The sequence below is a fragment of the Rutidosis leptorrhynchoides genome, chromosome 1 (genome assembly GCF_046630445.1).
Source record: "Rutidosis leptorrhynchoides isolate AG116_Rl617_1_P2 chromosome 1, CSIRO_AGI_Rlap_v1, whole genome shotgun sequence".
Taxonomy (NCBI): Eukaryota; Viridiplantae; Streptophyta; class Magnoliopsida; order Asterales; family Asteraceae; genus Rutidosis; species Rutidosis leptorrhynchoides.
Window position 1 is genome coordinate 99,056,259 of NC_092333.1, and position 13,867 is coordinate 99,070,125.

General features: G+C 32.0%; 1 non-coding gene across 1 annotated transcript; it reads left to right on the top strand.

Annotated features, from left to right (window-relative positions):
- Positions 1-319: 319 nt before the first annotated feature.
- LOC139887293 (small nucleolar RNA R71) lies at positions 320-426 on the top strand. Its single transcript, XR_011773130.1, has one exon. It is a non-coding gene; the product is annotated as a small nucleolar RNA R71 (small nucleolar RNA).
- Positions 427-13,867: the final 13,441 nt, after the last annotated feature.

The window sequence follows — 13,867 nt, forward strand, 5'->3', positions numbered from 1 at the left end:
TGGTCCTCCACACTGCTCACAACTAATTCGTATTGAGTGAATATCCTTAGTCATCTTTTCCATTTGTCTCTCGACAGCATCTATCTTTGCAGAAATGGAATCTAAGTCATGGCTAGAATCGGCTCTAGCTGCTTTAGATGATCTAACGATATCTTTTTCTTGGTGCCACTCATGTGAGTGGGAAGCAGTGTTATCAATAATTTTGTAAGCATCAGTTTCGGTTTTCTTCATAATAGAACCACCAGCTGCTATATCGATATCTTTCCTTGTAGTGATGTCGCATCCTTGGTAGAATATTTGTACTATTTGACAGGTGTCTAAACCATGTTGCGGACATCCTCTTAATAACTTTCCAAATCTGGTCCACGCCTCATATAGAGTTTCATTCGGTTTCTGTGTGAACGTAACAATTTCTCCTTTAAGTCTTACGGCTTTAGATGCCGGAAAGAATTGTTTAAGAAATTTTTCAACTAAAACGTCCCATGTATCAATCGCCCCTTCAGGTAACGATTCCAACCAATCTTTGGCTTCTCTCTTTAAAGTCCAGGGAAATAACATGAGATATATCTGTTCATCCTCAACTTCTCTTATTTTAAATAGTGTGCAGATCCTATTAAAGGTACGAAGATGTTCGTTTGGATCTTCCTTCGACGCACCACTAAATTGGCATTGATTAGTCACCATGTGTAGAATTTGTCCTTTGATTTCATAATCTGGCGCATTAATGTCTGGATGAGTAATTGCGTAACCTTGGCCAGTGCGTTTAGCTCTCATTCGGTCTTCCATACTTAAAGGTTCTGTTACTTCCATAATTGAATTTGTTGAATCTGAATCACTAGAGGATTCTGATTCAATGGTTCGTTCCTCAACAATCTCTGTTTGAATGATTGGTGGTTCCGGAGGAAAAATTAATGGTTCAGGATCTATGAATCGTCCCTGAATATTCTCCGGATTCTCAATTGTGAGGTCGGGTTCAAAAAATGGATTATCAGAAATTTGAACTGGAGTACTTGGTCGACTGGATGACGATTCTAAAGGAAAATCAACGGCGACAATATTTGCTAGATGTCTTGATCTGGTTACAGGTGGCGAACGTACAAAAGGTGGTGAACGTCTTGCTCGGTGCATTCACTGAATATCCTATTAGTTTTTAAAAGGAAAGAAAAATTATATAAGTTATCCAATTAATAGACTTTTCTGATTTTGTCCAAGTTTCGAATAGCCAAAAGATGCAGCAGAGGGGCAGGATTCGTTTGGTCTCAATATAATTGAGGACTGTTTGGCTCCAATAACCCGGTCCACGTACAAATCCAACTATTACTACGAACCAGAAAATTTTGATGTCTATCAATTTAACCACTTAAAATAAATTTTCGTAATTTTAAGAAATTTAGATAAGAAGTAGAATAAAAATCTATGTCCTAAAACTAGAATAGCGAGAAATAAGAAAGAAAAAGAGTGCGTCGAAAAAGAAAAGAATTGAAAAATAAAAAGGCGTCGAAAAATAAGAAAGAAAAAGAGTGACTTATAGAACTTAAAAACACTCGACTAACCCAACCTTATTACTATCACTAACTTAAAATTAAAATTGCAAATTGAGATTACTAATTGGAGTGATAATTGATACATAGGTAAAAGGCGTCGAAAAATAAAAATAAGAAAGTAGCGCGTTGAAACTTAAAAAAGAACTAAAAACTAAAAATTAAAAGTTGCGTCTAAAAATATTAAAGCTTACAAGTAAAACTATATCCCAAATGGAAATAACTTAAAAAGGTAATAAAACTTAAAAAGGCGTCGCAAAATTCTAAAGCACCTAAATCTTAGTCTAAAGAAAAAGCACTTAAGGGATTTTACGGCAAAGCCTAAAAATCTAGAAATAAAAATAACTATGGCAAAAACTAAGTTTAAAACTAAATACGAGCGAAAAATACAAAAGTTACGCTAAAAATAAATAAAAAGAGACAAAATATAAAAATATACTAATAGTTGTATAAAGTACAATTTTTATAAAAATATTATTTTTAGATTATTTATTTTATAAAAGTATTAAATTTATAATTTAATTAAACTAATTTAACTAAATAATACAAATTAAATAAAAACTAATAACTAATTAATAAATTAAGAATAACCTAATTAGGGTTTATATATATAATTAATAATAAAACTGTAATGATTGCAGTTTTCAGTCAATTCTGGCGTGTCTGCAGAGCTCATGCGATCGCATGAGTTCTAAGTTACCCGGCCATGCGATCGCATGGGCTAGGGTTTCGGGCCAGACACTGGGCTGCTACAGTACAGGCTGAGAGTTTTTAAATTTTTTTTTTCTGTTTTGCTGTTTTAATAAAAAAAATTATGTAATATATTTATATAAATTAAATAAAACTTATTTTTTTTAAAAATAAAGATAAAGAAAATTTTTATATAACTTATAAACTCTTAAAAATATTTATATTTTTGTTTTTCTTTTTATATTTTCGAATATTTAAAACGTATTTTTACAAAAGCGTATTTTTTTTAAAAGTAAACTAAAAATAAAAATCTTTTTTTTTATATATTAGCGTTGCGCTTCCAGCTTTTAAGCTAGATTTTCCCCGGCAGCGGCGCCAAAAATACTTGATGTTATGCGAGGTGTATATAAAATAGCTTAAATTTTACTAGGAAATACTATTAAATACGATACAATTTTACACAAGATATTTATTTATTTATTGAATGGATATACTTAAACCTTGCTACAACACTTATAGGCAGAGTACCTAATCGTACAGTAGTGTAGTTTTTAGTAAGTCCGGTTCGTTCCACAAGGGAAAAAAATCTTTAAACAAAGCTTAACGTTATATTAGTTTTATTTTATAAAAATACAAATATATATATAAGTAATATTATTATTATAAAGGGGAGTTTTTACCGTTTAATGACCAGTTTGTCGATTTTAAAAACTTTAGTCGCAGTTAAAACCTGATGTAAAATAATAAAAATAAATATAACTTAATTTAAAGCGTAAAGTAAATAACAATAATGAAATTGCGATAAATAAAAGTGCGATAAAATAAAATTGCGATAATTAAAAAGTACGATAATTAAAAGTGCAATTAAATACAATAACAATAAATAAAAGTGCGATAATTAGAAGTGCAATTAAATATAAAATAAAGGAAATTAAATATGAAATAAAATAATTATGCTTATTTAAACTTCCGTAATCATGATGTTTGACGTGTTGATTTTAGTTTTATGCTCATGGGTTAATTGTCCTTTATCCTGGATTATTTAATATGTCCGTCTGGTTTTTGTCCATAACAGTCCATCAGTCATAAATATAAAGTGCGAGTATCCTCGTCAAATTATCCTTATACCCGAAGTTAAATATTCCAACTAATTGGGGACTTAAACTGTAACAAGATTTTAATTATTACACCAGGTTATCGACTGCGTGTAACCCAAGGTTTTAATACTTTGTTAACAATTATACCAAGTGTCCTTGTACATAATTTCACCCCTGTTTTAATAACTCTAGTGACTATTAATCCATTCCCGTGTCCGGTTAAATGAACGATTATTCGTACATATAAATACCCCGTCCATCGTGTCCGATCGAGTGTATATGGTTATTTATAGGGACGTCCAATTGTAAATCTTTATATTAAAATTAACAAATTATCATTTAGTTAAACAAATATAAAGCTCATTAATAGCCCATAGTCTAATTTTCACAAGTGTCATTCTTTTGTCCAAACCCCAATTATGGTACAAAGCCCAATTACCCAATTTTAATATTTTTAGCCCAACATCATGATTACTTCGGATTAATAAGCATAATAATAACTTACCTACGAGACATTAATGTAAAAAGGTTGAACATAACTTACAATGATTAAAAATAGCGTAGCGTTACACGGACAAAATTTCGACTTACACCCTTACAACATTTGCTAACATACCCTTATTATTATGAATTAAAATTAAAATTAAAATATAAATATATATATATTACGTATATATTGAGAGAGAGATAGATTGATGATATTACGTTCACCAAACTGCGAATTTATAGGCCTGTGAACTGAAAAAGGAGCTCATGCGATCGCATGAGCTTTGCTCTTCAAGGCCATGCGATCGCATGGCCAGCTGGGGAGGCTCACATTTGGTTGTTTTCTTCTGCCGACGGTTTTATAATATAATATAATATATATATTAATTTTAAGAATTAATTATATATTATATTATATTCATGTGCATAGTTGACTTGTAATTTTTAGTCCGTTGCGTCGAGCGTTGAGAGTTGACTCTGGTCCCGGTTCCGGATTTTCGAACGTCCTTGCGTACAATTTAATATCTTGTACTTTGCGTTTTGAATCTTGTACTCTTGTAATTTCGAGACGTTTCTTATCAATAATTGGAACCTCTTTGATTGTATTTTGTTCTTTTGAGCTTTTTGGTCGTTTGCGTCTTTAATTCGTCGAATCTGTCTTTTGTCTTCACCTTTTATTATTTAAACGAATATCACTTGTAAATAGAACAATTGCAACTAAAAGCTTGTCTTTCTTGAGGGATAATGCTATGAAATATATGTTCGTTTTTAGCATTATCAATGAACGTAGAAAGTAACAACGCAATTAGCCATGAATGGTTGGTGTGTTTTTAGTAAGAGTGTATATAAAAATATATTTTAGTGAGAGCGAATGTGTGTGAAAAATATGAAATGGTTACGTGTTTATGTAGGTGTGAAAAAATTGATTAAAAATGACAAAAAATCAAACGGTTATGAAAGGACCCGTTCATATACATTATAAACGATTCACAACAGTTGATTACATCGCGAGGTATTTGACCTCTATATGATACATTTTACAAACATTGCATTCGTTTTTGAAAGACAAACTTTCTTTACATCAAAAGTTGACAGGCATGCATACCATTTCATAATATATTCAAACTGTCAATGACTTATAATAATCTGGTTAAACTCAACAACTCGAATGCAACGTCTTTTGAAATATGCCATGAATGAGTCCAAATAATATCTTTAAAATGAGCAAATGCACAGCGAAAGATTTCTTTAATACCTGAGAATAAACATGCTTTAAAGTGTCAACCAAAAGGTTGGTGAGTTCATAGGTTTATCGTAATCAATCATTTCCATAATTTTAATAGACCACAAGATTTTCATTTCCATTTCTCATAAATATACATCTCCTATCAGGCATTTCGCAAACTGCATAGAGATAAAAATCATTCATATGGATTGAACACCTGGTAACTGACGTTAACTTTAATGCATAGAATATCCCCACAGACATCTCGTCTGTATAATAATAATCTCGAAGTACTAAAGCATTCGTACCCCGAATGGAACTTGTCAAGGTCCACAGATCTATCTTTAGGATTCGCGTCAACTAGGGGCCATTTCCCTAAATTCTTAGGTTACCAGACTTGAAGGGCGATATTCGATTTAGATAATCAAACCATATAATGTAGTTTTGATTATTTGTGTCTATTACGTAAAGCATTTATAAAAGCAGCGCATGTATTCTCAGTCCCAAAAATATATATTGCAAAAGCATTTAAAAAGGGAGCAAATGAAACTCACGGTACGATATTTTGTAGTAAAAATATGCATACGACGGAACTGAACAATGCAGGGTTGACCTCGGATTCACGAACCTATATCAAGTATATATATTAACACGTATAATTGTAATCGGACAAATTTATATATAATTAGTGATATGAATTTTATATTAAAAATTTATAGGTTTCCTTAATAAATTAATATATTCATTTTATATATAAAAATATTAATATTGTTAAGTTATATGTATTGAGTATAGTTTTAATAGTTATTTGATAAATTAATAATATTAAATAAAAAAATGGTATTATCTTCTAATAATAATAATAGTAAATATTTTTAGTAATAATAATAACTATAGTAATAATAACCATGATAATAATAATGTTAATAAAAATGAAAACACTTATAATACTAATAATAATGATAATACTAGTAAAAATAAATAAAATGTTATAAGTTAATAATAATGATGATAATCCTTATATTAATTCTTAATGATAATACTAATACTAATGTTAATAATAATAATAATAATAATCTTAAAACTATGTTAATATTAATAATAATAATATCAATAATAATAATAACTATAATAATAATAATAATACTTATATAAGTGATAATAATGTAAACTATGAAAATCATGATATCAATAATAATAATAATAATAATAATAATAATAATAATAATAATAATAATAATAATAATAATAATAATAATAATAATAATAATAAAAATAATAATAATGGTACTAGTAATTCTACCTCAAAGGAGTATCCCTAAAAAATACCCAAGTCCGAGTTTGAACCCGCGACGTCTCCCTAACCCTGATAACGCCTTTAACCATTCCTTTGTCACCTCATTTCTGATTTAATTGTTTATCCTAATACAAATGTCTGTCTTCTTCTCCTTCTTATATAAAAAAATTGCCACAACTCAGGCTCGAACCCGAGACCTCTCGTTCAACTGACACATGCCTAGACCATTGCTCTGCTGCTTCTTTTGTGTTTTAAATATCGAATTAAAACATATCTCCTATATATCTGTTTGTTCTTTCTTCTTTATAACAAAACCCCTTTAATCTCTTCATCATCATCATCTAATATCTATATTATTATCACGATTTTAATCTTAATTATTTGTTATTAGCAATCTACCATCATCTTAATTCTTTGTTATCATCATAACCACATAAAATCACGATTCATTATGTATCATGTATATCATAATCATCATCAACGAACATCATAGCTTCATCATCTATATTCATCTTAAATCATCATCATAGTAATCGCCATTTTATCATAACAGATTTTAAGCATAACAGAAACCCATTTAACGGTTGGATTCTTTTCTGAAGTCCAGTTTAACGATATGCAAGTTTGAAACGAAGCCCATTAATCAAAGTCCAACTAGATAGCCCAAGAAAAAGGTTTAGTCTAATCCATATATCTGTGATGTTTCATTTAACTAAATTAGATCGTGGGATTCAGTTTTTAGGGTATAACCCCGTATATTTCATTCTTCCTCTTCGACAGGAACAGTAGACCTCATCACCATCGTACACGTAACATATCATTTTTATCAACACACGCTATCAACATCATTAACATTTATAATCGTATGTGAACATGTGGGTTTGATACCCTTAACCCACAACAAACATAGTAGCTTATTTAAATGATCAAGTGGGATCCTTTGTTTGTTAATTTCGGCCAAAGATAAAGAGGAGTAACAGCTCCAAAAGTTGAAGACCCCACACAGATCATTACTCCTAATATATTAATGTGATGATGATTAATTTGGGTTTTAAAGAGACCCCATTAATTCGACAGAATTGCATAAATATACATGGAAATGCTTTTGTAGCTGCAACGTGCACAACAGGAAAAGAGAGAGATGGTTACTTTGGTTTTGCTTCGAACAGAAACTGATTCATATGCAGCAGCTACAGCAGTTATTATGAAGGTATTGTGTGTTGTAGGAGAGAGAAAAAGCTAGTGGTAGTTGTTTTGGGTTTTAGTTGAATCGTAACAAGTACACTCGAGTTAAAAAAAATGGTGTTTGGTTGTAGTAGAACCCGAGCTAGTAGCAATAATAAACAAGGTGATGGTTTGTGATTCAAACAAACATAAACATAGCTGCAGTTTTATGATCTAAAGTGTTGTGATGTTCATGGGTGTGGTTGAACATAGGTTTGCATGTGGTTCGATGGAGGTGGAGTTTGATGGTATTGTGGTTGTCGTTCTCTTCAAACTGCAGTTACAATAATGTACAAAGGGACTATTTTGGTGGTTGATTTGTGTAATCAGTTAACGAAGAGGTGGTGATGGGTTATAGAGCGATGGTCGTTCAATGGGGTGGGTTTGAAGACGAGGGTGGTTATGGATGGTTGTTGCTCATGAAACAAGGTTGTAATTGTGGTATTGGTGATTGGTGATGGAGGCTCATGGTGGCAACGAGTGGTGATTGGCGTCGGTGGTGTTTGGGTTTTTAATCAATCAAGAATCAAAATTGTAACGACCCGACTTTTTCGACTTGCTTTTATACCTTGTATTTTTTGCGAAACTGCGTATTTGTGCGTACTGCGTTGCTTTATGCTTCGGAAACTTGATATACATGTTTTATATACGTATATACCTTAAAATGTGCCTTAGTGTATGTGGAATGCTTAACTTGTCCATTGGATGCTTTATAACCGTTAGTGTTACTTGCCGTTACGAATAAACCGCGGACTGCGCGCACGTTTGACTTTTGTCGGAACCAGAACTTTTGGACTGCGAAATATTAATTATTATTTTATAATAATAATTACTTGGGCCTTTGGATGCTTAATTTTATTTATTTAATTGCTAAAGCCCAATAGTTAGCTTTATTGGACTTTTTACCTTGTTGGGCTCAAGCCCACCCTACTCTAGCTAGTGACCCAATTAATTAGCCCAAGTATTATTACTAGTAACCCATAATAATAAATAAATAATAAATAAATTAATTAATGAGTCATACTAGCATAATGGATAAGGTTTATCTAATTGTCACATGGGATTCTAGCAAAAGAACACACTTTAGACAACCACTAACCAAAAAAGCAACATGGTGTCTCCCCCTCCCCTCCTTAAAATTTCAGCCAAATGGCCTTGCCATGTCATCAATCCAAGTGAAATTATGCCTATAAATACTAGCCTTTAGTCCCTCATTTCCACACTTGATCATTTTGGTTTTTCACACACTTGTTCTTTCTTTCTTTCTTTCCTTTCTAGCATTACTTGTAAGTCTTCTTTTCCTTCTTCTTTTTCTTTTCAAATTCATGATCATCATCATTTTATGGAGATCAAAGTTCCTTTTAGCTTTGATCTTACTTATATCTTGTTGATTCAAGCATGAATCTTTCAAGAACATGGAAGATTCAAGCTTTTTAGCTTGAATCTTCATATCTTTTGTAGATCTACTTCTTTTATACTTTAATCTTTCTATTTTATGATAAAGATTCAAACTTTTGTTTGTAATCTTTATGCATCTTCAAGATCCAAGCTTTATGCTTCAAGATCTTTAAGAACAATCAAGATGCAAGCTTTCTAACTTGAATCTTCATATCTTTTTGTTAGATATAAGTTCTTTTTGCTTTGATCATGTTGTTTTGTGAAAAAGATTCAAACTTGTGTTTGTTATCTTCATATATCTTAAAGATCCAAGCTTTATGCTTCAAGATCTTCAAGAACACTTAAAGGTTTAAGCTTTCTAGCTTTGCAACCTTGTAACTTGTGTGAATAGGATCCAAGCTCTCTAGCTTAGGGTTCCATCACCTCATTTGACTTAGATTGTGTTCATACTTGTTAGATTGATATAAAGTTTGTAGCTTTAGTTGTTATTGTGAATTGAAATTATGTTAAGACTAAGGATATGATGTAACCTTGGTTCATCATCCATCTAAGACTCATGAATGAGTTGTGTTCTTACTTGGTCTTAACATATTGTGTATTGATGGTGGATCTTGGTCAAAAGTGATGCTAAACCATCAACGAGTTGTACACTTGAAGCTACAAGCATCAAGGATGAGAACCGTGATGAGCATCAAGCACCAAGAACCCCACCGGAGCACTTACCTACTGTTTTTCGTTTCTGATCAGTCCACCTGGGCTACTGAAAAGTTGATTTTCAGTTAGTTCGATTCGAGTAGATGATTTTCTGTTTAGGCCTCGTCTTAATCCGTGTAACCACCCGGATTTTTCCAATCATTTTATACTTATGAGATTAATATTTACATAAATTAAACCTTACCAACATGATAAGCAATCCAAATTGTTGAGACTTGTGTTTTTGAAAAGAGTTTTACACAACGTTTGACAGTCCAATTTGACCGATGATATCACGAACTATATAACATACGATAATTATACGTTTGTATATATATATGTATTTATATATATTTAACATGATCTAAGGATGGTTTAACATCTCATTGTGTACTAATGACAATGAGTTATAAGTATATTTTGAAACTACTAACTTAAGTTTTCAAAACGATAACTATACGTAACATTCTTTGATATATATATACTTATAACCTATAATGCTTATACATGTATCGTATATATAATGTATTTAATCACTTTTTAAGGACTTAAATACATAAAACAATATAAGTATGTTCACAAAAGATAGCTATATTTGAATTCTCATTCCGTTTCCTCAAGATTTCTATACGTATATCTAGGGTATATGTACCCGTATCATACCCAACTTCTATATGTATTTACTATTGGTATATACACATAAAATCAACATCCTAATCAACATTATTACTGCCCTAGATATGAGGTAACTAGGATTTGTCAAGTAGCATGAATTATTAGTAAGAAAACAAAATTAGGAATCCTTTTCTTTCTTTATAAACTAAAAACGTTTTTATGAATGAACACCATTTCTTCACTCCATTTTCTCATACCTACACCCTCATTTCTCTGTCAAAATACTCCTAACTTCATACTTGATCATCTCCAAGCATTTTTCCCATCATTTAGCTTCAATTACAAGCATAAAACACCATAAGAAAACTCTTTCAAGAACATATCAAAATAACCACCCATTTGAAGAAGTATACTTCCAACCTTTTGATCTAACTCCACCACTCTTTGATTCCAAGATTTTTTCTTATCTCTTACAGTAACTTTGTCCAAGTAACTTGAGGTAGTATCCTTGTTCATAATCTTGTTCAATTCATAATTATATAGCTATCTTATTTTATGTTGTAAAATTTTAACAACAAGAACATAGTTTGAATGATTTCAAACTTGTTTGCAAACTAAATAGATCCTTCTAACTTAACTTTTAAAACACTTCAAGACCTATAATATATCATAATGATATGCTAACTTAACAAGATATAACTTGGTTTTACAAAGAACACCTTAAAAACTGAATCTACGTCGTCGGAGTGCAATCGGGGGCTGTTTTGGGTTGGATAATTAAAAACCATCTTGAACTTTAAATTGGAAGTTCATGTTCTGGAAAAATGATATTTCTTATGAATATGTTAACACATAAAAATTTCATGGTTTAACTCAAAGTGTAATTATTTTTAGAAAAATGATCATTAAATGTTGTTTTTATGATGGAAAATGATCACTTTCATAAGTTTTACCAAAGTTTGACCTATAACCTATGATTTCGAATACAAACTAAGGTATTTTCAGTTCATATTCTTAAAATTTGACTCGATCCAAGGAAGTGGCAAGTTGAACCAACAAAAACGGAGTTGTAATGAAGAAACTACGACTAAAACAAGATTGGGTATCCGAAGCTAGTTTAGCTACGAAAATATTTGGAGAAAAAGTAAATTAATCATATCTTTGCTAATTAATATGATATTTTATATATATTTACTTATGATTTGATTTTATATATTTCAGGACCACCCGTAAACAACATGAGAAGATTAATCATATGACCTCATGATTGTACGCAACACGTCATTTGACAACACGGTACTTTATGTACGCAACACGTCATTTAACAACATGGTACCATGGGTCGAGATTAATTCTGATTAATACGAATACGATGGGGTCTTTATTTATTTTATTGAGCAACTAATTGTGGACCACTAACATCGGACTGCTAACTACGGACTAATAAATATTAAAAGTATTATAAGTATATATATATGTAACGATTACTTGGAAAAAAAATATGTTGATATATTATATACATGGTTAGGTTCGTGATATCTATCGGAGACCAAGTCGTGTTAAATACCTTCAAGGCAAAAGTGAGTATATACTCCCACTTTTAAACTCTAAATATTTCGGGATGAGAATACATGCATTTTATGATTTACGTTATGGACACAAGTGATTAAAAATATATATTCTACGTTGAGTTGTACCACTGGCATATCTCCCTGTAACTTGGTAACTACTATTTACATGCGGTATTGTAACGCGAATCCTGTTGATAGATCTATCGGGCCTGACAACCCCAACCGGACTGGATGACCAGTATTCAATGGTTGCACAGTACTTCGTTTCGGTGACTACACTTGGTACGGTGTAGTAAGATTTCATAATAAAGGGAATATGCGACTTTGATTAAATATTAAGTACGGTTACTGAGTGCTCAACCACTTAGAATATTTTTATTAAAACGTTTATGTATATGAAATCTTGTGGTCTATATTTATAACGCTGCTAGCATTAAACCTATATCTCACCAACTTTATGTTGACGTTTAAAGCATGTTTATTCTCAGGTTCCTAGAAGTCTTCCGCTGTTTGAATATATGTTAGAGAAACCATGTGCATGGAGTCATACATGTTGTATTCGAGGAAGCATTGCATTCACAAAATCATCACCGTGTATTTATTTTGACTGCATTGTCAACGGAAGTATTCTTGTAAACTGTTATTTACGGTGATTGTCTATATGTAGAAATCATCAGATGTCGAAAACATTGAATTTTAAATATTCATTTATGGTATATCTTTTCAAAAGAATGCAATGTTTATAAAACGTATCATATAGAGGTCAAATGCCTCGCGATGTAATCATATGTTATTGTATTCGTCCCTATAGATTGGGTCGGGTCGTTTCATGTGGTATCAGAGCGGTGGTCTTAGCGAACCAGGTCTGCATTAGTGTGTCTAACTGATAAGTCGTTAGGTTGCATTAGTGAGTCTGGACTTCGACCGTGTCTTCATGTCAAAATTTTGCTTATCATTTTGTGTCGAAAATCATCTACTTATCATTTGTAGGAAATTACCTGCTTATCATCTTAAGTCTAAACGCGTCTTACTGCATTCATTGCATGAATGGGGTATAGACAAAATTCATATCTTAGAGTATTTGCTAATTCATATCTACGCGTATCTGTTACTGTAAACTTTGTCTGACATATTCCGTAAATCCCTCCGTAATCTATGAGATCTTTTGTTCTATATATGTGGATATTCTATATAATTAGAATACCACCCGATAGCCGGAAAATCATTTCATATCGAAAAATCCTTTATTCAATCATACGATATGGAACTCATCACTAGTTGAAGTCCCTCGGATTCCGATATGGAATACCACTCAAGCTTCGAAAGCAGTGTGACCGGAATGGATCAACCAATCAGTCATCATCTATTTTGGATGGATTGGGGATGGGTTCGTAGCCTCCTCAATCATTGGAGACAAGAAGAAGGTGATCCCTTCCATCCACCAAATTGCCCTCTTGACGATGAACCTGAAGCACTTACCGGTGAACCTGTTCAAGAAACCATTTTCTCTCTCATTTCCAGAGTATCTCGTCACGATTATATACTACATCAAATTCTAGATTTTATTTATCCGCTCGTCCGAACCGACAATCACCCCGGTGTAATAGAAGAAGTCAAAGAGCTTCGCACCCGGGTAGTGGCTTTGGAGAATACGGTACAAAGGTTACAAACACCATCAGCAGCATCAGCAGCATAACCAGTACCGTCAATAACATCAACATCGCAAGCCTCAATACCCTAAGCACCAGCAGCATCACCAGCATCAACGTTATCACCATCATCAACATCAACAGGATCATTACCACCACCAACAATCACATCCGCATCACACGCCTCAATATCACCATCCGTACCTCGGATATCAACGTCACACACACCATAGATACCAAGAAGTACCAACAACAACAAACGATGAAGTATTGATTCATAACTTCATCGGAGAAACATTCTATGGTAATTATGTAATCTCTAAAGACATAGAGATTACCTATTTCTGCCATAACCATAAATCAGATGAGTGGACAGAAATG